The following is a 27,825-nucleotide window of genomic DNA, read 5'->3' on the forward strand; positions in this document are numbered from 1 at the left end:
CAGATATATATATTTATACCCATTTGATCTAGTAGTTATAGTTCTGAGAAACTACCTTAAATATTAAATATGGAAGACAGTTATCCATGAAGATGTTCATCATAGCAGTATTTTAAAAATAAAATGGAAACAAACTCTTAAAGACATTTTAATGTATGTTTTAAACTAAAAGTATTAAATACAACTTAAATAAAAAACATGAAATCATTAAAAATGATAACCAGAAAAATTTTAGTAAAATGGAAAATGCTTATGTTTCAATGTTAAAAGAAGAAAAACCTAGCAAACAAAATTGTATATAAAGTAAAACTACACATGAAGATTATAAGTAGTATTTACTGCCTAGAGCTGTAGTGAGAATTAAGTGAATTAATATATCTGAACCTTTAGCAAAGCAGTAGATGCATTGTAGCATTCAATAAATGTTAGCTCTGAGTTTTCTATATATGTGTATAGTAAAAAGATGAAAGAAAGGGTTATTCAATCATCTTTTAATTTGGTGGAGTTATGACTGATTTTCAGGAGGGTTTTCTTTCCACTTGTATTTTCCAAATACTTCATAATGAATGAACAAATATTTCTTCAGCTATGGGGAAATAAATTATATAAACAAAAATAAAGGTCATTCTGTGTTTGGATTCATCATTAAATTGACAGTGACGAGGGTTGCAGGGGAAGGGAGATCTTGTGATGCCTTGAACACTCCAGTTGATCCAGCTATTGGGTTGGGATGGTGTCACTGGCTCACACAAGATGATGGAGGTGGTGGCCACAAGGTGACATTTAGAAAATCAAATAAAGGTGCAACACATGCAGACAAACTCAACCCTATCACACAGGGCCAAGAAAGGCACACTCTGACACTCTGGGACACAACTTAAGGATGGATTGAAGGGAGGTCTCTGTGGGCTTGCCTCCTCTGCTCAGAAGTGGCTGGGTGCACAGTGGGGCATCTGCTTAGACAGATAATGATACATTTTTCCATCAATTCTGGGAGCACTGGATATATTTTTCTATTAACCAGTCAATCAGGAAAATGTCATTGAGTGTTGACCTGTCCTGCACAATTTGCTCTAATCTAGCAACCAGTAAAATGGCCTCTGTGATTGTCTTTCTGGGCATGGTGGTGAGGGCTATGTGGGGAAAGAGGTGGTGATGGTGGTAGGGCCTAATATGCGGATTCCAGAGAATGGATTTTTGGAAGAAACATCAATGTAGTGTTCTAGGGGAGTCTTCCTGCTGTGGCTTTTATCTCCCCAGCCTCTTCCATTTCCCGCAATGTTTCCATCCCTGAGTGCATGCGTCTATAAACTACTTAACCGGAAGGCTGGTGCTTGGTAAAAAGCATTCTGAGTTCCATCATTTTGACGAGCGTGTTCCATTAAATGATCTACTCCCACAGGTAATAGAAGGCATCAAGGAGTAAGTCTCTCTCTCTTTTTTTTTTTTTTTTTTTTTTTTTTTTGTGCAGTTGCAAGATTTAATAGAGTGGAAACACAGCTTCCATACAGAGGGAGAGGACCCAAAGAGGGTAGCCGGCTCAAAAACCTGGGTTTATATCCCGATCATTGTCCCTCCCGCTGTGCTCTCAGGCAATAGATGATTGGCCATTTACCTCATGTTTTTGCCTAATTAGCATTGTAGTGAGCTGTCTTTACTACCTGATTAGCTGGGTGTGAGCTAAGTTGCAAGCCCCGTGTTTAAAGGTGGATGGGGTCACCTTCCCAGCTAGGCTTAGGGATTCTTAGTTGACCTAGGAAATCCAGTTAGTCCTGTTCTCAGTCCCCTGTCTCAACAAGAAAACCCAAGTGCCGTTGGGGAGGTTGGCCGACAACCGCTCTTAACTGCTTCCTGCTGAATTGGGGCACAGTAGGGGTCGTGCAGTTGAGATTTTCTCGGGAAGGGTGGCTTCGATGTCATTAACATCAGAGCATAGGCTAGCAGGCTGGTCCAGGGGTCCGCAGTAGATTTTAGTCATGGACTACATCTGGGGCTCCATTTGAAGAACCATTTGTAGCTTTACAACTTTGATTCTGGAAGAGACAAACTTAACAACGAGGTTAAAGATACAGGGATTCAAATGTATGGCTTGAAGTGAAGGGGATTATTTCTTTTGGCACACTTCACAGGCCCTGACTATCTGCTTGATAGTTTTGAAAAGACTGGTCCAGTAAATAATAATTTGGCCATCTGATGGGTGCTATCAATGTCTAAGTGAAAGGTTTGGTGAAGGATTTTGAGTAATTTCCATTGGTTAGTTGCTGGTGAAAGTATTTTCCCTTCTTTGGTGGCTAGCCAACCTGAGAGGAGGAAACTATGTCCTCGTGAGGTTCCCCACTCTATTTCTTCTGCTGAGTACTGGGGCTTGGTTTCTCGGAGGGGATTACCCCATACTAGGGTTCTTTCTATAAGCATTTCTAATGGAGGGTCCTGTCTTGTGGCTCTTTTTGCTTTAATATCTGCTTGGTGGTTCCCTTCTATTTCCCTTTCCTTTCCTTTCTGATAACCCCAGCAGTGTAAGACTGCCACCTCTTTAGGTTTCTGTACTGCCAATAATAATCTCCTAATGGCTTCCTGATGTTTGATGTGTGTTCCTTCAGAAGTTAGGATTTCCCTTTCTCTCCATATTGCTGCATGGGCATGGAGGACTAGGTAAGCATAGAGTCTGTATATATATTTACCCTTTTTCCTTCTCCTAATTCTAGTGCCCAAGTGAGGGCTATTAGTCCTGCCAGCTGAGCACTAGTTCCTAGAGTGAGGGGATTACTTTCAAGTATTCCATTATCACTGACCACTGTTTAACCCCCTCTTTTCGAAGTCCTTTTTCTACAAAGGAACTTCCATCAGTATACAAATTGAGGTCGGGATCAGTCAAGGGAACCTCTAGAAGGTCCCCTCAAGTGGCAATTACTCAAGGTCCCCTTGAGTAATTACTTGTTGACAGTTATGTTCTATCTTTTCTTCATTGTCTGGAAGAAATATGGCTGGGTTAAGAGTTGCACAAGTGCACATTCACAGCACTGGCCCTTTAAGTAACAGAGCCTGATATTTAAGTAAACAGTTGTCTTACAGCCACAAATCTCCTTTAGCAGTGAGTATGCTGTTTGCATCATGAGGTGTCCACACAGTAAGATCTCTTCCCTGTATTATTTTAATGGCTTTAGATACTAAGACTGCTACTGCCTCCACTACCCGTAAACAATGAGGCCAACCCTTTGCCACTACATCAATTTCTTTACTCAGATATGCCACGGGTTGCAAGATGGTCCCTTGGACCTGTGTAAGGACTCCTTACACAGTCATATACATGTGACATATATGTCACAAGACTGTGGCATATAAAGACAGTCTTGCCCTGTTGGCAAGGTTAACGTTAGAGCTTGGGTTAGGGCCTTCTCTAGGGCCTGGAAAGCCGCTTCTGCTTCAGGTGTCCATCTTCCTAAATGGGTATTGGCTTTCTGAGTTTCCTTAATTAGTGTATATAATGGCCTGGCTATTTTGCTGTACCTAGGAATCCATATTTGACAGAAGCCTGTTATGCCAAGGAACCCTCTTAGTTGCTTTAGGATTTTGGGATGAGGATAAGCCAGTATAGGCTGGATACGTTCCTCACTGAGGGCCCTGGGGCCTTTGGATAATTTTAGCCCTAAGTAACCTGCTGTGAGCAGAGCTGAGCCTTTGGTTTGGAAACCTTGTAGCCACAGATGGCAAGGAAATTTAAGAGCGCTTGGGTAGCTTGATGGCACAAGGTTTCTGAACAGGCGGCTAAAGGTAAATCATCCACGTACCGAAGGACAAGAGTGTCCAGGTAGGAGAAGTGGTTCAAATCTTGGGCTAATGCCTGGCCAAATAGATGGGGGCTATCCCTGAACCCTTGGGGTAAAACACTTCAGGTGAATTGAGACATTGGGTTCGAAGGGTCTTCAAAGGCAAACAAGAATTGAGAGTCAAAATGTGCAAGGATGCAGAAAAAGGCATCCTTAAGGTCCAGGACTGTAAACCCCTGTGCTTCTTCTGGTATTTGGGAAAGCAGAGTATATGGGTTGTCAGTGGTCTCAGTGTTTTCAGGTCATGCCCTTGTTTACACTGATAACAAGGTAGTATTGGAGTGTTATGGGGTCCTGGAGAAGACCTTCAATGATCAATTATAGGTTTTAAATTTACCCTGGCTTTTAAAGGAACAGGGCACACTGTTTTTTACGATTTTTATCTTTCTCTTTCTTTCTCTCTTTGACTCCCTCTTTGTCTCTCTGCCTCTTTCTCCTCTCTGTCTCTGTCTCTCTCCTCTCTGTGTGTGTGTGTCTCTCTCTCTGTCTCTTTCTCTTTCTCTCTCTTCTCTTAGCTATTTACAAACTTGGCGCCCTGGCAAGGGTGGTGGGGAATGGGTCCCACATAACTGCCCATTTTGAGAGCTGTGTGCCTAAATCGGAGGGACACCAGGGACAAGACTCCCTGGGTTTATAGCCTAGGTGCCTAGGGACGCAGTGTAGAGCTTCCTTAGATCCCTTTGGAGATACAACTTACTAGAGGAAATGAAAGTCTGAACCATTAGTACCTAGGAGGCAGGGATCGGAGGAAGTAGATTCAGTGGTAAGGAGAATTTTGGGGCTAGGTTTTCAAGAAAGTTGCAGTCGGGACCCAGGAGGTATGGGTCAGAAGGAAAGGTAGGGGCCCACGCATGGGCGACTGTTGAGTAGAGACTTCTGGCTGCGCCATGATCTCAACTGGCTAATGCTGGGAGTTCAGGACGACAGCTTCCTGCCTCTAGTCAGCCCTTGGCTTCCCCAGGAGAACTGAAAGCAGAAGCTGGTTCTAGGCAGATGAACGCTCCCAACCCAGAAGGTTTGGGGATTGTTAGATAGCCCTTCCCCAGACAGCCTCACACCTGAGTCTTAAGTCCGATGGCAACGCTAATCGTTTTTAACTGACTGACAGGTGCCTGGTATTTTCCATCAATTCTAAGGAAGGATAGGATAGAATATCAAGCAAAAGTGGTCCAATATTACTTACTGCTTTAGAAGTCCCTTCGTGGTTGCCAAATGTTGCTGGGAGCCCTTGTTCCCAGAGCTCCAATGGTGGCGGGTGGCTTCCAAGATGGTGGCAAGTCTTGTGTTCTCTGACCTGGGGTTCTTGGCCTCATGGATTCCAAGGAGTGGAATCTTGGGCCATGCGGTGAGTGTTATAGCTCTGTTAGAAGCCATGTGTCACAGAAGAGAACTGTGGAACTCAGTGACTAGTGTTCAGCTCTATTAGGATGAACCCAGGCACTTAGCCATGCAGAAACAATGGCAAGCCTTTAGCCTGATTGGGAGCGGCAGTGGGTGCCTCACTGGATCAGGAGCACAGTGGACACCCTGACAGATCCGGAGGGATGGAAATCAGTGGTGGGTCTGCGACGGTGGCAAACAACAGTGGTGGAGGGCGAGCAAAAGCTCGGCTTGAGCCGAAACAAACACGGACAAGAAGAGTATGCAGTTGCAAGATTTAATAGAGTGAAAACAGAGCTCCCGTGCAAAGGGAGGTGAACCAAAGAGGGTAGCCTGGAGTAAGTCTACTTTTAAAACAGTCAGTGGCACAAGTTTTGGGCCAAGCAAAATCTTCATACTGGAAGCTATTTGTTCCACTATGGCCAAAGACGGGCTTCCCATGTCACTCCCTTTTCTGCATTGGATGTAAAGACAGGCACTGGGGTGGGGAGGGTAGGTGGCACAAAGTCTTTGCCATCAGCCAGCAACTCTTGAAGCCCCCTGGAAGGACTTGCTTTGTCTCTTGGTGCCAATGGATGACATATTTTGCTTTGGGGCTGCTGACGGTATGTGCGACTCTCCGTAGAGCTTTTAGTGGGGTTCATTTGAACAAAGGTAGAGTCAGTTTCTGACTTTCTCGTCTTTATTTTCACTTGGATTCGGGGCTAAGAAACTAATTTCCTGCCTTGTTGAATGCAGAACCCGGAGGCAACTTCACCTTTGATGACTGAGTTAAACTGTCGAATAGGCTGAATAATCATTAGGATTTAAATTAAGGATTAAACACTCCACAAGGCTCCCAGTGTGAGTGCACTCTGAGTGCATGCGGCTTCCGTGGATGTCAGTGTGGTAGTGAAGAATGTGATCTCAGAGTCTCTTGAGGCTCAGGTTGGGCTGGTAAACATGGATTCAGTCTCTGAACTTGTAATGCAAAATCCCTGCTCTTCTTATCATAAAATCCTGGCACTCCTACAGTACCAATTAGCTCAAAGCAGGCTTTGCAAATATTTGAAAAGTCAAATCTCTACCTTGAATACATCCAAGGTTGGCCTGCTGTTAACAATGGTACTCGTCATGCTATGGTTCTGGTTTCAACTTTGCTACTAACTTGCTGTGTGACTTTGGGCCAGTCAATCAGCTTTTCTGGAGCTTCTAAGATGAGACAGCTGGGTATGAGGATTGGTGCTGCTCAAATTTTGATGATTCTACTTTAGTCAGGGACTTCAAAGTTCCCACTTTCTTCTTGTGTCTGTTCTCATGAAGTACCCTTAACCTTCAATGCACCCATCTACCCAACGATTATATAAGATATACACACAGAATGTCAAGAAATCTCATCTTTTGATCTTCTGCGACATGGTAAAGCACTTTGGAAAATCAAAAATGTGCCACAACCTCTGACCTTTGGCAATTGTATTCTGTAGGATGCTAGCTCCCTAACATTTAATGAATCATTGGAAAAAAAGATGTTTGAATTTCCAAAAGTTTGGTTAATACTACATACTATATCACTGTCTTAAAAATGTATAATGCATACTAGTTTTGTGCCCTGAGAAACTGTTTAGCCAGCATTTTCACCATCCAAACTATTCTACCACTGTGATCATCTTTGTCTGTTTGGCTTATAATTTCCTTGCCACCCCTGCCACCCCCAGCAACAGTTGATTAGACTAGAGATGAGTATCTCACCCAAACTGGGCCAGTCAGCTGTAGTGGTGGACAATGTGCAGTGGTCCACAATGTGCAGGGAAGCAATAGAGAACATCAGTCTGAAGAACAGAGCAGATGAGCAAAGAGGAATGAAAGTTAAAGAGTATCTGCATGGCATCCCCAATACAGTTCACTCCTCAGGTCAGCTGGCTGTGGGTTCCTGAGATACTTCTGTATCCTTATAATAAATTCTTTTCTGCCCTAGCCACCGTGAGTAATTTCTGTAACTTACAATGGGAAAAAATTTCTTTTCTCTTTTCTTTTCTTTTTCTTTCTTTCTTGGCAGAGTCTTGCTTCATTGCCCAGGCTGGAGTGCAATGGCACAGTCTTGGCTCACTGCAACCTCCACCTCCCGGGTTCAAGTAATTCTTCTGCCTCAGCCTCCCAAGTAGCTGGGATTACAGGCATGCGCCACCATACCTGGCTAATTTTTGTATTTTTTAGTAGAGACGGGGTTTCCCCATGTTGACCAGGCTGGTCTTGAACTCCTGACCTCAGGTGATCCACCCACCTTGGCCTCCCAAATTCCTGGGGTTACAGGCATGAGCCACCGCACCCGGCCCTTTCTTTCTTTTTTGGCATGTTTAATAGCATTTCCTTGAGCTTGCAGAATAGTTAACAATAATTTAGTCTAGCATCTCCTGGGAGCTGGGACAGGCTAAGCCAGGGAGTGCTCTAGCACTAAGACCAGAATTATGGCAGAACTGTGGCAATTAGCTTGGTGGTTTTTGGAAAGTAGGTAAGTGTGGTTTAGGAACAAGTCATCTCTCAGGGCAAGTGGAAGAAGCCTAAATAAGCAGAATTGTGTCCAGAACAAGGGAGTGGCCACTGTGACATGCAAGTTGTTACTCTTTGGAAAGACAACAGTGGCTCAAAAGTGTACTAATTGCGTGTGTGTGTGTGTATGTGTGTTTTAATTTTATAATGCCCTGACATCTTGGGTGCATTGCTGACTGGGGAGAAGCTGCCCTGCATGGGGTTAGTTAATTCCTGGAAATTGTAAATGGCTTATCTCTGAGCCTGCCTTTCAAATGCTTACCACTGATCCATAGCCACACCCCAGCCACCTTCTTCACTGAACTCTCATGTACCAAGCCAATATTTCCCTGCCCTACATCAACCCAGGGCCAGGGACCAGATACCTAGGGGCAGCTTTATGTCCAGATTTATTCAAACTGGCCAATCTGAAGCTGTTTACCCTGCCCTGGGTTTCCCATAGAAACCCCAGTAACAGCTGTGGCCATGCCTTCCCCTGCCTCCTCCCTCCTCAGTGACTCTGATGTTTCCCCACATGACCCTGCACAGTGTGCTATGTCTCATTTCCAGGGAAGCTGTGAATAACACTAAACTTTTCCTTCAAAGGCATTGACCACTCCGTGTTGCCGCTCACTTTATAAATTAAGTCCCAGGCACATATTAAAAAGCATCAGAGGGAAGGAGACAGCCTATGGGCTATATCACTCATCATTTCATTAAAATCTTAAAGAGTAGGAAAATAGTCTTTTTAAAACAAAGGAAATCAAAGCTCAGAAAAGTCAGATGATGTGCCTTCAGGTCAAATAGATGGCCCCAGTGGAGGCAGATTCGAAATCATGCCATCTGATGCTGAAGCACATACTCTTAATTACAGCGAAGACAGAGAGACTGGATCCACTCTGTGCTACGGGCTGAACACACAGTAGTGGCTATGACAGGTATCATTTCTGTCTTTATGGAGTTTACATTTATTTTAGTTAGGAGACAAATGTGGATAAAATGATTCTACAGATAAATGTATACTTTGAAACCAAGGAAATGCTAAAAGTACAAAGTAGCCAAGGAGTTAATTAAGAGATTATTTTCAATTTGCAAATAGCCTGAGGTTGGAGGAAGGTGGCAAATGTCATTAAGTGAATGAATGGGATTATTGGGGGTGATTTTAAAAGTAAAAAGCAAAAATGGGTAAACAATATATTATATGCCCCAATATATCCAAAATGTCACCATTTTGACATGTAATCAATATAAAATATTATTAACAAGATATTTCACATTCTTTCCACAATAAGCCTTTGAAATCCAGAATGCATTTTATACTTACAGCTCATCTCAATTCAGACTAACTACGTTGCAGGGGCTCAATAGTCACATTTGACCAGTGACTACAATACTTCATATGGAATAACATAGGGGTAGATGATTTAGGTTCAAAATACTAGCTTGATAGCTAGATTCCTACTGCCCTTTGGAGATACAATGCTGGCATCTATTGTTGCTAATATGAAATATGATGTCAGTGTGATTGTCATTCCTTTATAGGTAGCTTTTTTTCCCCCTTTGGTTGGTTGCTTTTTTTTTTTTTTCTTATACTTTAAGTTCTAGGTTACATGTGCACAATGTGCAGGTTTGTCACATATGTATAAATGTGCCATATTGGTGTGCTGCACCCATTAACTTGTCATTTACATTAGGTATATCTCCCAATGCCATCCTTCCCCCCCCAGCCCCCAACAACAGGACCCAGTATGTGATGATCCCCTTCCTGTGTCCAAGTGATCTCATTGTTCAGTTTCCACCTATGAGTGAGAACATGTGGTGTTTGGTTTTCTGTTCTTGTGATAGTTTGCTGAGAATGATGGTTTCCAGCTGCATCCATGTCCCTACAAAGGACATGAACTCATCCTTTTTTATGGCCGCATAGTATTCCATGGTGTATATGTGCCACATTTTCTTAATCCAATCTGTCACTGATGGACATTTACGTTGACTCCAAGTCTTTGCTATTGTGAATAGTGCCACAATGAACATACGTGTGCATGTGTCTTTATAGCAGCATGACTTATAATCCTTTGGGTATATCCCCAGTAATGGGCTGGCTGGGTCAAATGGTATTTCTAGTTCTAGATCCTTGAGGAATCGCCACACTGTTTTCCACAATGGTTGAACTAGTTTACAGTCCCACCAACAGTGTAAAAGTGTTCCTATTTCTCCATATCCTCTCCAGCACCTGTTGTTTCCTGATTTTTTAATGATTGCCATTCTAACTGGTGTGAGATGGTATCTCATTGTGGTTTTGATTTGCATTTCTCTGATGGCAAGTGATGATGAGCATTTTTTCATGTGTCTGTTGGCTGTATGAATGTCTTCTTTTGAGAAGACATTCCTTTGCCCTTTGCCCACTTTTTGAAGGGGTTGTTTGTTTTTTTCTTGTAAATTTGATTGAGTTCTTTGTAGGTTCTGGATATTAGCCCTTTGTCAGATGAGTAGATTGCAAAAATTTTCTCCCATTCTGTAGGTTACTTGTTCACTCTGATGGTAGTTTCTTTTGCTGTGCAGAAGCTCTTTAGTTTAATTAGATCCCATTTGTCCATTTTGGCTTTTGTTGTCATTGCTTTTGGTGTTTTAGACATGAAGTCCTTACCCATGCCTATGTCCTGAATGGTATTCCCTACGTTTTCTTCTAGGGTTTTTATGGTTTTAGGTTCTAACATTTAAGTCTCTAATCCATCGTAAATTAATTTTCATATCAGGAGTAAGGAAAGGATCCAGTTTCAGCTTTCTACTTACGGCTAGCCAATTTTCCAAGCACCATTTATTAAATAGGGAATCCTTTCCCCATTTCTTGTTTTTCTCAGGTTTGTAAAAGATCAAATGGCTGTAGATGTGTAGTATTATTTCTGAGGGCTCTGTTCTGTTCCATTGGTCTGTATCTTTGTTTTGGTATAGTACCATGCTGTTTTGCCTTGTAGTATAGTTTGAAGTCAGGTAGCGTGATGCCTCCAGCTTTGTTCTTTTGACTTAGGATTATCTTGGCAATGTGGGGTCTTTTTTGGTTCCATATGAAATTTAAAGCAGTTTTTTTCCAATTCTGTGAAGAAAGGCATTGGTAGTTTAATGGGGATGGCATTAAATCTATAAATTACCTTCGGCAGTATAACCATTTTCACAAATATTGATTCTTCCTATCCATGAGCATGGTATGTTCTTCCATTTGTTTGTGTCCTCTTTTATTTCACTGAGCAGTGGTTTGTAGTTCTCCTTGTAGAGGTCCTTTACATCCCTTGTAAGTTGGATTCCTAGGTATTTTATTCTCTTTGAAGCTATTGTAAATGGGAGTTCATTCGTGATTTGGCTCTCTGTTTGTCTGTTACTGGTGTATAAGAATGCTTGTGATTTTTGCACATTGATTTTATATCCTGAGATTTTGCTGAAGTTGCTTATCAGCTTAAGGAGATTTTGGCTGAGACGATGGGGTTTTCTAAATATACAATCATGTCATCTGCAAACAGGGACAATTTGACTTCTTCTTTTCCTAACTGAATACCCTTGATTTCTTTCTCTTGCCTGATTTCCCTAGCCAGAACTTCCAACAATATGTTGAATAGGAGTGGTGAGAGAGGGCATCCCTGTCTTGAGCCAGTTTTCAAAGGGAATGCTTCCAGTTTTTGCCCATTCAGTATGATATTGGCTGTGGGTTTGTCATAAATAGCTCTTATTATTTTGAGATACGTTCCATCAATACGGAATTTATTGAGAGTTTTTATCATGAAGGGCTGTTGAATTTTGTCAAAGGCCTTTTCTGCATCTATTGAGATAATCATGTGTTTTTTGTCTTTGGTTCTGTTTATATGCTGGATTACGTTTATTGATTTGCATATGTTGAACCAGCCTTGCATCCCAGGGATGAAGCCCACTTGATCATGGTGGATAAGCTTTTTGATGTGGACAGAAATTATAACAAACTGTTCCTCAGACCACAGTGACATCAAACTAGAACTCAGGACTAAGAAACTCCATCAAAACCGCTCAATTACATGGAAACTGAACAAGCTGCTCCTGAATGACTACTGGGCACATAACGAAATGAAGGCAGAAATAAAGATGTTCATTGAAACCAATGAGAACAAAGATACAACATACCAGAATCTCTGGGACACATTTAAAGCAGTGCGTAGAAGGAAATTCATAGCACTAAATGCCCATAAGAGAAAGCAGGAAAGATGTAAAATTGACACCCTAACATCACAATCAAAAGAATTAGAGAAGCAAGAGCAAACACATTCAAAAGCTAGCAGAAGGCAAGAAATAACTAAGATCAGAGCAGAACTGAAGGAGCTAGAGACACAAAAAACCCTCCAAAAAATCAATGAATCCAGGAGCTGGTTTTTTGAAAAGATCAACAAAATTGAGAGACCACTAGCAAGACTAATAAAGAAGAAAAGAGAGAAGAATCAAATAGACGCAATAAAAAATGATAAAGGGGATATTACCACCAACCCCACAGAAATACAAACTACCATCAGAGAATACTATAAACACCTCTACACAAATAAACTAGAAAACTTAGAAGAAATGAATAATTTCCTGGACAGTTACACTCTCCCAAGACTAAACCAGGAAGAAGTTGAATCCCTGAATAGACCAATAGCAGACTGTGAAATTGAGGCAATAATTAATAGCCTACCAACCAAAAAAAGTCCAGGATTGGATGGATTCACAGCCGAATTCTACCAGAGGTACAAAGAGGAGTTGGTACCATTCCTTCTGAAATTATTTCAATCAATAGAGAAACAGGGAATCCTCCCTAACTCGTTTTATGAGGCCAACATCATCCTGATATCAAAGCCTGACAGAGATACAACAAAAAAAGAGAATTTTATTTATTTATTTATTTATTTATTTATTTATTTATTTATTTATTTTTTTGAGACAGAGTCTCGCTCTGTCGCCCAGGCTGGAGTGCAGTGGCGCAATCTCGGCTCACTGCAAGCTCCGCCTCCCGGGTTCACGCCATTCTCCTGCCTCAGCCTCCCGAGTAGCTGGGACTACAGGCGCCCGCCACTGCGCCCGGCTAATTTTTTCTATTTTTAGAAGAGACGAGGTTTCACCATGGTCTCGATCTCCTGACCTTGTGATCTGCCCGCCTCGGCCTCCCAAAGTGCTGGGATTACAGGCGTGAGCCACCGCGCCCGGCAAAAAGAGAATTTTAGACCAATATACCTGATGAACATTGATGCAAAAATCCTCAATAAAATACTGGCAAGCCAAATCCTTTGGTTGCTTTTAAGAGATTTTTGGTCTTTGATATTTTGCACTTTCAATATAATGTTGCTGGAGTTAACTTATATTTTTCTGCTGATGATTCTGTGTGTCGTTCAAAGAACAATGTCTCTTCTTGTGAACAGTTTTGACCATTTTTGTTGAGTAATGCTTCTCCCTTTTTTTCCAATATCTACTTCCAGAACTGGTATCAGATCTACATTTGATTTTGTCATTTTACTCTCCATGTTTTTTAAGAGCTCTTTTATAATTTCTATTTTTTTCTCACTACTGTATTTAGAGTATTTTTTTAGTGCTTTCTTCTGGTTTACTTAATTTGTCAGCTGCTGTCTAATCTGCTTACGGAATGTGCATTGGGTTTTTAATTTTGATGGTTACATTTTTCATTTCTAAATCGCCTCTTAATTCTCTTTAAAATACATCTTTTATAAAATTCTGATCCATTCTTTCACTATAGTTCTGATTGCTTCTCCCATCTCCTTCATTCTCTTTTGTAGTCTTTTTCAAATTGTCCTGTTAGCTCCAGTTTTCTGTTTGATGCCCTTGCAAACTCACCCTTGTTATATTTCATGTTCGCATTGGATTTATACTTTTTATTGTTAATTCATCTCCAGTAGGATTTGTTTCATAGTGGGTGGTGGAGATGTGTCTGCAGTGGGATTTTGGTTTTGCATTCACAAGGGTTCTAAGAGTGTTACTGGTCTGGGCTAGCTAGGTATTCTTTTCTTAGCAGGAAGCTTTCTTTATAAAGTGGGTGGAATAATTTCTGACCATGCATCTCTAGTTTCTGAGCTTCCATTTCTTTTTGTTTCCCATCCATGACCTCAGAAGGACAAGTTTTCTTGCTCTTTTTCCCTGCATAGGAACAAAGTTTTGTTGCTTTGACTGGAGGATGGAGTAGCTCTTCATAACTCCAGGCTCCATGCAGGGGCTTATACCTAACTTCCAACTCCTAGGTGTGATACCTCACTCGAGTGTCAGAACCCTAACTCCCAGATTTGATGTTTGGGCGTAGTACCTACAGGAGGCATAGTCAGTGAACTCCCATTTACTGCAGTCACTTGGCTTTGAGATCATTTCCTATTTCTGGACTCTTGGGGTTTCTCTTTCTTGTTTTCTTTCCAAGCTCAGTTTTACAATTTGTTGCTACCCTTTGCCCATAATTTCTGTTTGTCATGGAAAGGGGGGAACCTGTGTCTTCTCCATCTGCCCTACTCCTAGAAGCCTTTCATACTTTGCTTTTGTAATTTAAATAAGAGGTAAGAAAAGTCTTCCATTGTTTCCACATACTCCATATTTCCTGGGGTAGTTTAAATAGTCTTTTCAATTGAAGTATTATTGAGACAAAATATTTTTATAACCATGTTATTATCGTGTTTATGACAGGTTTAAAAAGAAAACCATCCAAAGGCTTTCCTTGTAAGGGTAGAAGAGAAAAGAGGCTACATGTGTGGTTTAGAACCAGACAGGGTCCAAACCTTAGCCAGAATCTCCAGCTCTATGGTATAATCTCCGTGACAGCAGACACTGCTGCCTTGACCCCTATTTAACAGCCTGTGCGAGGCACCAAAGCAAGCCAACAATAAATGTTCGTTGAATGGATGAATAAGCAAATAACTTTGATTTTCTGAGCCTTTATATATTCATCGGTAAAATACAAGTGACACTGCTAACATTATGTTAAGTTGTTGTGCAGCTTGGACGTGGTGTGTGTAAAGTGCTAGGCACATTGCAGGTGCTAAAGACACTGTCCATGGTTCCAGGCAAAAGAGGAGCCTGGTTTGATTCAGAGAGTGGTCAATGTGGATCATGAGAGATTCTACAACTGGGCTTTTTAGGACCCCTTTTATACTTTGTGAATTTCCCAATCAATGGGATCATTTTGTTCACCTCCACATATCTACTAATTTATCTGCATCTCTTGGCTAAGCAGGCTGTCAGAATGGAATGTAGTTCTCACGGCCCTGTGCAGGGAGTTCTAATCTCCCTGTCCCTCATGAAATGCTCTCCCATATACTCCTTCTCTCACAATTAGTGCTTGTTTTTCCTGCCATCCTTCCACTTTGGAAGGTAGCACCTTGCTTATTATCTGCTGTCATCCTTAGCTTTCCCTCAATATCCTTTGAATACATCAAAAAGGTCAATTTGGAATCAAATCTTGCCCTCCCTCCCTCCCTTGTTCCTGTAACTACATTGTCTCTGCAACTTGAGGTTATTGCTGAAATAATTTTTATCCTTCAGTGACTTACCTCTGTTATTTGCCTTGCTTTTTATAATTTTAGATCTATGTGTAATTTAGAAGACTTTAATGAAGGGAGTTTATTTGGCTTAGCCTTCTTAATGTATGCACTGATTTGCAACTTGGGAACAATCCAATTAGTCTTTTATTGACTGTCTACCATGTGTCCATGGCTCTGCCAGCAACAGTGGGGGTGCAAAGAAGTAAAAGTTTCAATCTCTGACTTTGAGCAGAGTACAGTTTTACTGGGGGACAAACCAACAAATTATCCTGTAATTCCACCCAGAATTATAGGATAGTATCAAATAATGTGTAATCAAGTGGCAAGTTATATGACTCAGACACTGAGTGCCATATGACTCAGAGATCAGTGTGGGCTGAAGTCATCTGTAAAGCTTCACGGGAAAGAAGGGTCTTCACCTGGGCCTTGAAGGACAGGGGAGATTTGAACAGGCAGGAGGGAATTACAGGTGGTGGGGCACAAGGAGGCTCAGCATGGTGTTTCTGTAGGGTGGAGAGGAAAATCACTATTACAAAACAGGATTCATACTGGGTACTTAAGGTGGGCCAATTATTGGAAGCCTTAGTAGGACAAGAGGCACTCTTCTCAAAAGAAAGCATATAAAGAGACAGATTGCAGAGGAAATATTTCTGTGCCAAGTTAGATCACCTTTGGTCTTCTAGGTCTTATAGCATCCACCAACCCACATAAATTTCATACCCACACCACTGTTCTGGACTGGCCAGTGCCAATTGGAGAGGATTCTCTCCCCATCCAAAACTGCTCAGCACTATAAATAGAAACCCTTACCAACTGAAATTTTGAAAGGGTTTACACCATCTCCTTTAGTTTGTTTTGGCTGTGGCTATTGGTTACACACAGCAATGACAACTGTGCTGAGTGGACCTCCTGCCCTTGTGCCGTGTTCTGAGTCTCTCAAACCAGTTGTGACAGTGGGAGGAATTTGAGATACTTGCAATAGAGAACAACCTCTGCTATCGTGCAGAAACCATGTGCCCATGGCATTCCCTGTGAACCATCCTCAGACATGCCCTGCACTGCAGCAGCTTGAGGGCCACTGCCCACTGTCGCATGGCCTACTTGAGCCCTAGGAGTCACCAAATACAAGTCAGCCATTGGTTAAGAGTAGAGTAGAAAAGAAAGCCATGTTTCTTGTTAGGTAATAGCTGATCATTATAAGAAATATAGTTATTATCAGTTTCTTGATTATTTCTTGCTTCTTTTACTGCCTTCACTTTCTTGATCTTTTCTTCCCGTTTTTCTCAGGAAGAGCAAACTCAAGTATTATTTGCTCTTAAGAGCTGTTAAGGAACAAAAGATAGTTCCTCCCTCTCCATATAAAGATATCTCAAGTGATTTTCATGGGCAAATCTGTCAGTTTGGATAGGAACAGGCTAAGATGAATCCACAACATTTTACCTTTGGAAAGAATTTGACTTGCTAGATTTTGCTAAACTGTTACAATATCTTCAGTGAGAAGCAATGCTTCACCCAGACTGAAACTCCATGGGGTGTGAAGTAGCTCAAAGAGCTATTCATGAAATCTTTTGGTTTTCTGTCATGATAATGTTTTGAGACTGACATTGACAGCAGGGAGTAATATGCTGAGATGGAAGTTGCTCTTGTTTGAGCTGGAGGACTTAGGAAAGAGGCTGACCCGTGTTTTATTTGCATAGTCTACACGATATGATATGAATTATCAACACACCCACACATGCACAAACTTGACCTCACGTTGCCCTGGTAACCAAGAAAATGGCCTTATACTCAGCTGAAAGGGATACTGGAAATATAACCCAATAAAAATCAATCACTTAATGGATTAATAACAGCAATAATAATAAAGAAAGAAAGATGTGGCTTTTCCAGACCTTCCTGACTCGTGTGGTATATTTACAATCTCAGTTCCTTTGTCTTCCTCTGCCCATTGTGACACCATAAACGTGGCAGATGGTGGCCAACATTAGACTCTTGCCATTGTCTAAATCTTGACATTAGCTGAATTTATTACCCCTTCCTTAACTGTAAGTGATTACAAGTGGAAAGGCAAATATGTCACAAGAAATAAACCAATGAATAGGTGCCTGGAAGAGTCCTCCATTGCTTCCAAGTTATGCAGAAGTTATAAACTGGCCACACTCAAAGAAACTGCTTGGACTACAGGGAACATCACCGGAGTATTGCTTCTGAGTTTCTAGTCATGAATGTGGTCTGGGCTGGAGGCCTGACAGTTGATGCCAGTGCATGAGTAGCATAAAAAGAAGGGTGTTCAAGTAGACCTGGAGTTGCTCGTTATTTTGCTACACTTGGGATCTTTGCTACATGGGACAAGTGGCAAATCTCAGCAATAGCAAGTTGCCTTTTGGTTAAAAGTGTAATTCTTATTTTTATGCAACAGATGGTTATGGTTGTTACTTTTGCTTGAAATAAATCCGTAAGAGAGAAAATAAGCCCACAAGGTCTAGAGGGGAGAGAAAAAGTTGAATATTAAGAGCTGAGTCTAATTCCTTAGAAGCTGAGCAGGAGTTAGGAGAGATGACCTATTTTTTTTTAATGACTGTTGGTTTTGTTTTGTTTCAGTTTTGTTTTTGTTCTACATAAAGATCACTCTGGGGATCTTTAACAGGCATTTGAGCGACAACTGTTTCATTTTCTGTTTTTGTATTCCTGACTATAACGCCTACTGCTTACAAGCCTCTGATTTAAGAATGGATTGCTCATGCTATGCTGCTTTTTAAAACAAGTCTACCTCTTCATCTAATAGGTCCTGATTACATTTAAAGGCTGGTTAGGTGAATAAATTAAAAGACCCTTCATTGGGTGGTGTAGTGTTGACCAAAAGAACAAAAATCTGTTCTTAATGGAGGAAAGAAATGTTATCGGGTTAAATCATAAAAGTATAAGACGTAGCAGGTTAAAGGGTTTAAGGAGGTTTGACCATGCAGTTCCATGTGCTTCATTTTTTTATTGAAGGAGCATATATTGATCTCTGTATTAGCACTGTTTCAAGAGCTTGGCATCTACATAAGCAAAAAAGCAAAATCCCTCTCCTTCTGGAATTTTAACTTGTAGTGCAAGAGAGAGACTCCAGGTGTGAATGTAATAAATAAATACATTAATTGCATGTTTAAAGGGATATGCAGAGCAGAAGAAAGAAACATATAAAGCATGGTAGGAAGGAACAGAAGTCCCCAGGGTGGGAGTGGGGAGGAGTTTCAAGATTGCCCAGAATGGGCTGAGAATTGTGTAGAAGGTGAAGTCTGAGCAGAGACTTGAAGTAGGAGAGGGCACAGGAGAGGGAGATATCTGGGAAGAGTGTTCCAGGCAGAAGGAATAGGCAGTGAAAGACCCCAATGCTGGAGCATGCCTGGCACTATCCTGGGAGTAGAAGGAAGCCAGTGTGGCTGGAGTCAGTAGACCAGGGGGCAAGTGAAGTCCAGAGGAAATAAGGGGGCCAGACCACATAGATGTAGGCTACCAAACATCATATTTCACTCTGAGAGAAATGGGGAGCCACACAGAGTTCTGGGCAGAAGATTGATGTCATTTGACTTAACATTTTTAAAGAATTGGTTAAGTTGCTCTGTTACAAATAGAATGTTGTGGGGTCAAAGGTAGAAACCAGAACCAGTTAGAAGGCTATCATAGTAATCTGAACCAGGGGAGCAGTCAGGAGGCAGTGGGAAGTGATTAGGTCCTGGGTATGTCTTGAAGGTAGAATCAACTTGGTTTCCTGATGAATTGACTACTGGGTATGAGCAAAGGAGAGAGAAGAGGATGACACATTTTTTGGCCTGAATACCTGGAAGATGGAGATGCTATCATGAAAATAGGGGAAGCTGAAGTTAAAACAGGCTTTGAGGGGAGGACCCGGAATTTGGTTGTGGACATGTTGTGTGTAATATATCTATTAGATGTGCAAGTGAATGTCTGATAGTAAGGGTTGGATCTATGAGTCTGGACTTTGGGTGAGAGGTTGAACTGGAGATGGAAATTTGATAGTCATAAGTGAGAGGGTGGTATTATGTCCTTGGAATTGGATGGGAAGGAGAAAGGACAAGGTCCAAGAACTGAGCCTTGGGGCACTCCAACATTGAGATGTCCAGGAAAAGGGGTAAATTACAAATGAGACTGACAAAGCACTGCAAGGGAAACAGAGAAGTGGGAAGAAAGTCAAGATTTTGGTGTCTAGGAAGGAAGCTATATTATGGAGGAAACAGTGATCAGTGTGCTGCACCGAGTATTGCAGATGCAGCAAGCAAGATGAGCACCAAGGGTTGACCACAGAATATTGAACCAGAAACAACAAACAAAGACATCTTTATTTTTATTTTTAACTTTATTAAAATACTGAGTTTTATTTCACATGTATAATTTTGTCTCCCCGCCATTTCTATGTCTGACCACTGCTACTACTATGTCCGATCATAACATTCCATACATACTTAAAACCAAGCAAAGAGTGGAGTTCCATCTTTTAAAACTAAACAGGCATTTTGGACAACACATTCTTGGCAATGGAACCTAGACAACATTTATCAAACATAGTAGGGAAAGTTCTCACTCTGCGTTATAAAAAGAACAGCCAGATATCAACTGTTACAGAAATGAAATTAGACAGAAAATTTTTGACAAATTGTTTAAACTATTTTCTTAAAGAGACTTCCTCCACTGCCAGAGATCTTGAATAGCCTCTTGGTAAATCCTCCAGAAGCAATTCTTCACATAATTGAAGAACTTGGCTTCCATTTTGGGAAGAGAACCACCTTTTTCTACATTTGCTTGCTTTTTGCTTTAATGTCTTCTATGGAACTAGGTCCTTTTGGTGTTTTAGGAGACTTTTCCTGTTTTATGAAAAATTCTTGTCCTTTTGTTCTTGGTGTTGATGATGGTTTTGAGTCTTTTCCATTCTGATTTGACTTTTGTGCATTTTTTGGCTGGAGTATCTTGTACAGATTTCTTCACTGGTGCTTTTTCTTCAGTTTCCTCATCATCAAATTTATCGTCATTATCATTGTCTTTATCATCACCATCATGTTTATCAGCAGCACGTTTTACTTTTTTCTGTGGAAACTTGCTACTACTTCCAGGGGCAGGCTGTTTTCCAGATATACTTAAGAGTCTCACATCCTCTTCTTCATCTTGTGACTCTGCATCTTCCTCCACAACTGCTAAGTGATATCCACTAATATGCACTGGCTCTGAACCACACTTCAACCATAAGATCACTAGTGGTGTTATTTCAAAGCCTCCAAGGGAAACCGTTGGCTGTACAGACATTTTCAAGGCTGCCAGTGTTACTTTAATTGGATTGCCTCCCTAATTCATTGCCTGTTCTTCAACAATGTCCAATTCATCCTTTGCACCAGGCCCTAAACTGACTGTTCTTAAAAATAACTGGTGTTCATTTTCATCATTATCCACCCTAAAGTGGTAATCTTTGTCAGCCTTTAGTTCACAACCGAAAAGATAGTTCTGGGGCCTCAGGGGACTCGTGTCCACGTACATGCCTGTCAGCTCTTCCTTCGGGTGGCAGCACACACTTAGGTGGGACAGAAAGTGGACCGATATAAACAACCACTGCTCAAGAGAACAGCTGCGCAGGATGGAATCACACAGGAATGGCATCTTCATTTTTTGAGGATTTTTTTTTTTTTTTTGCCTAGAGGAGAGCAAAGAAACAGGACAGCAGCTAAAAGAGGAGGAAGTTGGGTAAACAGAATATATGTGTGTGTGTGTGTGTGTGTATGTATGTGTGTATATATGTGTGTGTATATATATGTGTGTGTGCATGTGTGTGTGTGTGTGTGTGTGTGTGTGTGTGTGTGTGTGTATGGAGACAGAGAGAGAGAGAGTCTTGCTCTGTCGCCCAGACTGGAGTGCAGGGGAACAATCTCATCTCACTGTGACCTCCACTTCCTAGGGTTCAAGCAATTCTGCCTCAGCCTCCTGAGTAACTGGGATTACAGGTGTGCACCACCACACCGGGCTAATTTTTATATTTTTAGTTGAGACAGGGTTTTGCCATGGTGGCTGCACTGATCTCGAACTCCTGACCTCAGGTGATCCTCCTGCTTAAACCTCCCAAAGTGCTGAGATTACAGGCATGAGCCATGATGCCTGGCCAAGAGAAGAATCTTTTTCAGATGAAAAAAATAACTACAGTTTTGTACGCTGATGACAGCAATCTGGTAGAGAAAGAAAAAATGATGATGCAGGAGAGACAGGAAAGAATTGCTTGGATGCTGTGAGTGTCCTGCTGACTGCAGAGTGGAATAGTTGCTGAGAGATCCAGCTATGAGGTGGCACGCTAAGGAAAGTAGAAGAAAACTGAAGGAGCCTGAATTCCTAGTCATCATGGAGTTGCCATCTAAGTCCAGAATTGCCTGCTTCTGGATCTTTATTTCTTCAGGAGAAATAAACTCTTTTTTTCCAACATGTTATTAGGAGAAATTTCAAACATATAGGAAACTGGAAATAACTGTATAGCAAACACCTGCCATCTGGTTTCTACAATTAACATCTCTCTACACTTATTCTGATACACCTATCCATCTCTCTATCTATCCATTAATTTCTTATTTTTAGGGCATTTCAAAGTGAGATTCAGACATGAACGTATTTCATCCCTAAACACTTCACCATGTATACTACTACCTACAGTTTAATATCTAGTTATAGTTCTTTTTTCTTTAAGATAAAATTTACCTAAAACGAAGTGATCTAATTTTACTGTACCATTTGATGAACTTCGAAAGATGCATACACCTGTATAACCCAACCTCTATTAACACATGGAACATTACCCTTACCCCAGAAAGTTCCTTCAGTCCTGTTTCCAGTAAGCCCCTGCCTCCACCCTATCCCCAGAGGCAACTGCTATTCTGATTTCCTTTTTCATCATTGATTAGTTTTCCCTATTCTTTAGATAAATGGAATCACATTGTAAACACTCTCTTGTGTAAGGCTTTTTCACTCAGATAAAATATTTCTGCGATTAAGCCATGTTGTTGTATTTATCAGTAGTTCATGGCTTTCTGCTGCTAAGCAGTATTCCACTGTATGAATATAATATGGTTTGTTTATCCATTCTGCTATCGGTGGTCACCTGATCTGTTTCCAGTTTCTGCCTATTGTGAATAAACCCATATGAACAGTCTTGTACAATTAGTTTTATGGACATTTGATTTCATTTTCTTGTATGGAATTGCTGGGTCAAGTAATAGTGTATTAGTCAGGGTTTTCTAAAGACAGAATCAATAGTGTATATGTGTGTGTGGGTATGTGTGAGTGTATGTGTGAAGAGAGAGAGAGTGAGTGAGTGAGAGAGAGACAGAGAGTGTGTGTTGTTTATTTTTAAGGAATTGCTTCACATGACTGTGGGGTTGGCAAGTTTAATATCTGCAGGGTAAGCCAGCAGGGTCAGCCAGGGAAATATTAATGGTGTAGCCCAAATCCAAAGACAATCTGGAGGCATAATTTCTTCTGTTTGGGGGAACATCAATCGCTTCTCTTAAGGCCTTCAACAGATTGAATGAGGCCCATCCACATTATAGAGGGTCATCTGCCTTACTTACAGTTTACTGATTGAAATGTTAATCACCTCTAAAGAGTAACTTCACTGGCCGGGCACGGTGGCTCACGCCTGTAATCCCAGCACTTTGGGAGGCCGAGGCGGGTGGATCACGAGGTCAGGAGATCGAGACCATCCTGGCTAACAAGGTGAAACCCCGTCTCTGCTAAAAATACAAAAAATTAGCCGGGCATGGTGGTGGGCGCCTGTAGTCCGAGCTTCTCGGGAGGCTGAGACACGAGAATGGTGTGAACCCGGGAGGCGGAGCTTGTAGTGAGTGGAGATTGCACCACTGCACTCCAGCCTGGGTGATGAGCAAGACTCCGTCTCAAAACAAACAAACAAACAAACAAACAAAAAAACAAACTTCACAGCAATATCTAAATTAGTGTTTGACCATGTATCTGGGTACCATGGCCTAGCCAACTTGACACATATATGCTTAGGATCAGGCCAGACACAGTGGGTCACATCTGTAATCCCAGCATCACCTGAGGTCAGGAGTTCAAGACCAGCCTGGCCGACATGGTGAAACCCTGTCTCTACTAAAAATACAAAAATTAGCAGGGCATGGTGGCACACACCTGTAATCCCCACTACTCGGGAGACCGAGGAGGGAGAATCACTTGAACCTGGGAGGCAGAGGCTGCAGTGAGCCAAGATCACTCCACTGCACTCCAGCCTGGGCAGCAAGAGCAAGACTCCATCTAAAAAATAAAAATAAAAAATAAAAAAATAAACGAGCAGATATTTTTTTCAGAGTGGTCACACCATTTTATGTTTCTACCGACAATATACGCAGATTCCAGTTGCTCCACACATTTCCCACCATTTGGTGTTACTCATTTTAATTTTATCCATGCTAGTGAGTGTGAATTGGTGTCCTGTTGTGGTTTTAATTTGCATTTTCAATAACAAATGATTTTCAGAATCTTTTTCCGTGTTTATTGGCCATGTACCTGTCTTCTCATTCACATGTTTTTTGTCTTCCAGTTACTGATTCGGTTGTTTGGCTTTTGTTATCGAGTTTGTATTGAGTTGTCAAGTTTGTCAGATTTTTTTAGTAAATATTGTTTTCCTATCTGTACCCTATTATATATTTTCTTCATGATGTCTTTTAATCAAAAGTATTTCATTTTGATAGTCTAATTTATAAAATTTTTCTCATTTATGGTCACTGCTTTCTGTAACCTGTCTAAAGAAACTCTGCCTACCCCTAGGTTGCAAAGATGTTCTGTGATTTCTCCAAGAAGCCCTATAATTTTACCTTTTATAATTAGGTCTCTGATTTATCTTGAATTAGTGTTTGAGTGTGGTATGAGGTAAGGGGTCAAAGTTTATTTTTTTCCATATGGATTTTAGTTACTCCAACCCTATTAGTTGAAAAGATTTGACGCCTTTGTAAAAATCACATTCTGTAACTGTAGGTCTATTTCCAAACTCTATTCTGTTCTATTGATCTATTTGTTGATCTTCATACCAGGACTAGTTTGTTGATTACTATAGCATTATAGTAAGTTTTGATTTAGATAGTTTGTCTTCTAAATTTTCTCTTCTTTTTCAAGATTGACTTTGATATTTAAGTCTTTTGAATTACCGTAAAAATTTTATTTTTATTTATTTATTTTGATTATTAATAAGTTTCTTTTCATTGTCTCAAGGTCCGCTGAACTCTGGATCCAGGCTGTGTCAATAGGGTGGTGTGATGCCTCCTGTACCTGTCTCTGCCTCCTACATTCCTTTTTATTTATTTTATTTCATTTTTTATAATAGAGACAGGGTCTTGCTATGCTGCCCAGGCTGGTTTTTAACTCCTGGACTCAGGCAGTCTTTCTGCCTCGGCCTCCCAAAGTGCTGGGATTACAAGCATGAGCCACTGCACCTGGCCATGTCCTTTACCATCTTCAGAGGGCTTAGCTTGCAGTTTCAGCAGAAGGATAGTCTCCCAGGAAGACTGAGAGAGAGATTTGGGGCCCAAGTTGATACTATCAAATACACTGAACTGGACTGTGTTCACCATGTTCTCGTTCTAGAGAAATGAGAATTGCTAGTGAGGTTGGTGCCATTTTGTGTATCTTCTGTACCTTGACATCCCTCAGAAATCTTGCCCCTTTTTCTAAGGACACGACATTTCCCTGTTTCTCTGGATATGAAATCTAGATCTTCAATTTTGAAACCAAATTTGAACTCTTGACTCTGGAACACCAATTTCTTCAGAAAGCTGTTCTCTGGAATCAATCCCAGGGTATGGCTTTTTCATAAATGCCTTGATGAGAGTGCATAATTGAGAGCTGCTGTAGGTGGTACACCACCATCTGGCTTCTCTACTTTGAAACTCTGCATCAGGTCAATCTTGCCCATGGCTCTGGCTTGATTCTAAAGTCCCAGGTTCTGGTCTTTTCTGGAATCCATGCCTAGCTCTTCGATTCTGAAACCAAATCTGGATTTTGATTTCTAAAGCAAGTTTTTGTTTGGTAGCATAACCTGGGTAAGGTTTTTGATTGAAGGTAGTGATGAGGATTTTCAATTGATCTTCTATGAATTTGGTGCAACTGCGCCTATCATTTGCTGTCACCATCTTGTGTGAAGAGGTGTCTTCGACCATGCTGGAAGAGAGTCCTGGAGGCTGAGCTACTGTCGGGGAGGCAAGAATTACCATATAAATTTTAGAATCAACTTGTTAATTTCTATAAAAACCCAGATAAGATTATGCTTGTGATTAGTTAAATCTATATATCAATATCAGTTTGGAGAGAACTCCATATTCAAAATATTGAGTATTAGATCCATGAAAATGGTATGTTTATTTATTTATTTAGCTATTTTTTATTTCTCTCAGCTATGTTTCACAATGTTCAATGTAGAGATATTGTATGTATTTACAAATTAAATCCTAACAATTTTATATTTTTTATAGTATTGTCTGTTAAATTGTTTTTGTTTAATTCCATTTTCAACTGTTTGCCACTAGTACATAAAATGCAATTGATTTTTGTATACGTATTTTACATGGTCTGATCTTGTTAAATAAATTTATTAGTTTGACTTGTTTTGTAGATTCTCAAGAATTTTCCATGTAAACAATCATGTCATCTTCAAATAAAAACATTATAGTTCTTAAACCTATGCTACACTAATGTTTTGTTATTTGCAGCAGTATGTAATCATTTCTAATCATGTGAGTAGCACTAGTGAAATTTTGACAATGAATGAATGCCAAACACAATGAAGTTTGCTACAACATTATTTATAGTTCCTAAACCTGTTTTCAACTAAATATTCAACAACAGAGGATTAGGTCAGTAAATTTAGGGCACATAAACTTAAGATGAAATATCATGGAGCTATTTAAAATCTCATTTTTGTATAGCCTTTAAGGGTATAGGAAAATTCTGATGTATCATGTGGAAAAAGCACTCAAGATACCAAATAATCAGAATACACTAAGTCATTCTGTGTTAAAAAAAGAATTTCATAGTCTTGGTGTTTTAACACAGCAAAAGTTTATGATTCATAGGGATCAGCAGTCACTATGGATTCTCAACTGATTGTGCTCTACCATCTTGTGGCTCCAGCATTTGAGATATGCGGCCCTCTTAGTTAATGCTACAAAGAAAGACAGACTGGAGAATAACCAGGTTATTCTAAGGCTCCAACAACATTCCTGGCTTGCCGTCCCTGAAAGGAAGTTTATCTTATGAGCTACCACTACCAACACACAGAGCACCTACACACCTACTATCACAGTAAACCAACATGTTAATCAAATAATGGCCTGAGCTCCCAGACGGAGTTCATATCATTTAAGTGTGCTGTGCACACTAACCTGCTGATTCTCCATGTGGAGGAAGGAAGCATATCAGAATTATGTAGATAATTATGTTTTTTATTAATGTCTTTAGACACATTTTACTGGAGATTGTCATACTTTTATTGGGAGTGGGGAAATAGGTCACTGGAAGAAAAAAAGGGAAACTGGGAATATATGTTTTGAAAACATTTTCCAAGTGACTATGTTATGTTACTCCTCAAACCACTGATCTCAACTTTTCTTCATAAAAATGAACAAAAATTAGCAGCTTGAAGAGGTGAATCAAGCAGAGTGCCAGAAAACAGGAATTTAAACACATTGAATTCATATTTGCAGTGATATTGGGAAAGAGATCATGTTTATAAAACAAGAGCAGACAGCCATGGGAAAGGGCAGTGCTAAGGAAAAAACAGATCTTGGAAAAACACATGATTTCCAGAAGAAAAAACAGCATAAATATCACAACGGATACTTCAGAAAAAGTCTTAGAAGTCAGACCAACTAATGTTATTCTCTTGAAATGCAAAACCAAAAGTCAGAGATGAGAATTACAAATGAAAAGATAAATTAATCAAGCAATTAATATAAATAAAAGATAAAAACAATCAATAGAGCCATAATAATCAAACGATAAAGATAATCAAGAATAGAGCCATATTAATCAAAAGATAAAGATAATCAAGAATAGAGCTAGGACTCAGTCAGTAGAATAGACATGCCAGGAGGAGAAACAGAAGAAGATGAAGAAGAGAAAATTAAAGAAATTATCTGAGCTAATATGACTTCAATCGTATCACCACGTGAAACCTCGCCTGTTTTTTGTTTTTTTTTTTAATCTAAGTTGAGGCCCAAAAGATGAAGGGCAGGAAACAATTTTGAAATGTAAGTCACAGCAGCTAATACAGTACTTGCTCCTTTAACTGGTCAAAAGCCTAAGCTGATCATCCTAGCTCTATTTTTCACCATCCTTTTCCTCTTCCCCTTACCTTCTGCCAGCAACTCTGATGAATGAGATTCCTTCCTGGTGGAATGATGCTAGCCTTCATTTCCACAGGATCCAAGCTCTTGTTCGTCCTGTCTTTATTGGATTTCTGCAATTTTCCAGCAATACGGTGCACCTTTGTCTACCAGACACAGTCTCATTTGCTTCTATTGCACAACAGCAACCTAATTTCCCCATAGCCA

At 40.5% G+C, this 27,825-nt stretch overlaps 2 pseudogenes; both read right to left on the reverse strand.

The window, feature by feature from the left end:
• Positions 1-18,486: 18,486 nt before the first annotated feature.
• Positions 18,487-20,739, reverse strand: LOC103231207 (nucleophosmin pseudogene; annotated as a pseudogene).
• Positions 20,740-24,842: 4,103 nt separating this feature from the next.
• On the reverse strand, positions 24,843-25,434 carry LOC103231206 (double homeobox protein A-like; annotated as a pseudogene).
• Between the last annotated feature and the right edge of the window lie 2,391 nt (positions 25,435-27,825).

This window comes from Chlorocebus sabaeus, chromosome 29, assembly GCF_047675955.1.
Source record: "Chlorocebus sabaeus isolate Y175 chromosome 29, mChlSab1.0.hap1, whole genome shotgun sequence".
Taxonomy (NCBI): Eukaryota; Metazoa; Chordata; class Mammalia; order Primates; family Cercopithecidae; genus Chlorocebus; species Chlorocebus sabaeus.